Raw genomic sequence first — 2,646 nt, forward strand, 5'->3', positions numbered from 1 at the left:
TGGAATCATAGCATTCCCTTCCTACTGCCCCCCCCCAGCTATATGCAGTTCCTATATATCCAACAAGTCCAAAAGCAACACATAATAAAATATTGCCATAGGACGAATGTCACACATTTGAAGAACATTAGCTCTAGGTGAGCAGCATTGGAAAATACCCCACCACTGATGTGGGGTCAAAGCAGAGTATCACTAGCTGCACACAAGACTTCACCTGACATCAAACACACCCTTAACATAGGACAACTTAGAGATTGATTCATTTCAGCTTATTTTTCTAAGCGCTTTACAATTTGTGTTTTTCTCCAGTTCTCATCTTAGTGTTTCCCAATGGATACTCACTGTATATACAACCACCATTTGTGGCTGGGTTGTCTAAAGCTTTGAGTATTTTCTTGCAGGGCCCAGGAGCTCCCCTTTCTACGTGTGCTGCGCTGTGTTCCGGTCTGGGGCATTAGAAAAACGTTGATCTCTTCTCTCCCCACAAATCAGTCCCTCAGCCCTCAAAACAGTCCACAGCTCCCGTTTCTGAGCTTGCTGCTCCCGGGCACGTGGACTGGAGTGGGGGTGAGCCTGGACCCCTAAGGGCACTGGATAGTTCCTGGGGTATGTTTGAACCGGACTGACATACAACCCAGAGAACTTTCTTACCTAGTCTCTGAAGATTAGAACAGTTGCCATGTTGGGTAAGCAAATTCCTTTTATGTTTTACTCCATGAAAATACTGTCCATGTTTTTTTCCCAAAATTATCATCAGGCTTTTCCGTGTCCACATTATTGAAGAGGCACTTTAATCTGAGCAACGTATCTGCAAATTACTAAAAGAAAGGGAGGGAGGGTTGGTTTTCTGTTTCTGCAGGTGTATGCCAGTGCCCGACTTTGGACTGTCCCGTTCACTTCTGCACGGCACCTGACCTTGTCCTTCGGTCCGTTCTGGCACGGGCTGACTTGTTCATATTCCTTATCTTACTCCTAAGTGGATTCTTAATTCAACAAAACACATCGCGTTCTCTGCCGGGAACTGCGCGCGCTGTGATAGCCTCTGCAGGGAGAGGCACTCGGTACCTGCGGACCACTCAGCTTTCACTAGAAGCTAATGAGGTTCTAAATTAGCCTTTCTTCCCCTTTGCAACAGCATGAAATTGTAAAACATTAACTTGCTAAAGCTGATTACTTACCTATTTGTCATATTAGAAGTGTTTGTAATTTTTCTTTTACTCATGAAATATGTAAAACATTACAGATTATAAGGAAATCTAAATTTCTCTAGGAGCCCAGGAGTAACTTCCGTCAGATGTGGTTATCTGCGCTCACAAGAAGCAATACTGAGCGGTTTACTTTAGCTTTGTTAAGTCAAAATAACGAAGACCACTAGCTTTTCATTTCAGATGTTCTTTTAGCACATCTCCCCCCGCCAGCCCCCCCACCACACACTGGGAAGCAAGATGCTGCTGAAAAGGGGGCTCTGCTGTCCCGGCTTTGATTTCTCCTTGTCAGGACTATAAGGCTCGACTCTTCCTGAGGTGCCCCCAGCAACCCTTCAGGGAAAGGGGCCTTTACTTGGGCTCAAAGAGCCTGCTTGTGGGTTCCCAGTTCCACTGCAAGACTTGGAGTCAAAGGAGCAAGGCTGGGGGAAGGCGAGTGCAGCCCTGGGCATTCCGGGCAGCTTCTCTTCAGCCTGTCTTCCTTCAAAATCCAAGTAGAACGTTGCGCCTCTGCCACTGCCAAGGCTCTCATCCTCTCCCCGTTTCAGCCTCAGACCAGGCTGCCTCCCTCCTGAGTGCTTAGGACAACGTTCCTCAGCATTTTAAACTCATGCCTCCATTTAATTAACATTAAAACTTGAATCTTTGCCTTGATAATGGTCTAAAGTTTCTAAGTCGGTAATGTAACTAAAATGTAAATTTGGACAGCCCTTCTTAAGGCACCCTACTTCTATATTCTTTAGTATTAAACCGTCTGCTTTCCTAACAGGGTCTGGATAAAAGCAGTCTCCAAGCCTTACGTGAGCTGTCCCACCAGTTTTAAAGTGACCTGGATGAATTCAGTGCAGAAGAGCAGATAATTTAACATAAAAGGGAAATAAAAAGGATTACATTTCAGGCAAATCACTCTTCATCAGGTCCAGTGGTCACCACCTCCCTGAACCAAGGCTAAGCTGCCCTGGGTTCCTTCCCGTTGATGCGCAGGGGCCCCGAGGTGGGGGAATCTTAAACTCTGACAACCTAGGGGAAACCATGAAGCACCAGGTCCTGGCCAGAGGATGGCCAGCGGAGATGGGGACGGGCACGTACGTTCCACCCAGCAGGTTAAGGATGCAGCTGCTTACCTGAGAACTCACGGGATGCCTGCGTAAACCTGGGAGTCAGATGAGAGCGAAGCAGCCTGTGCCAGGAGCCCCGCGGAGCGCCCGCACACCTCCTGTTTGCTTCCAGGACCCCCTGTGAGCCACAGGGGTACGAGGCTCCGGACCAGCTGCATTATCAGCCATACGCAATCAGGTCACGGAGACACTGCAATCCTTCTGTCCTCACAAGCCCTCATTCAGATCACTAGGTGCCAGCACACAGAGATGAAGCACGCCCATGCGAGCCCCACGCCTAGTGGAAGACCGGCAAGAGCCACGTAAAAATGAAAACACGCAGA

The sequence above is a fragment of the Camelus ferus genome, chromosome 28 (assembly GCF_009834535.1).
Source record: "Camelus ferus isolate YT-003-E chromosome 28, BCGSAC_Cfer_1.0, whole genome shotgun sequence".
In the NCBI taxonomy this organism is placed as follows: domain Eukaryota; kingdom Metazoa; phylum Chordata; class Mammalia; order Artiodactyla; family Camelidae; genus Camelus; species Camelus ferus.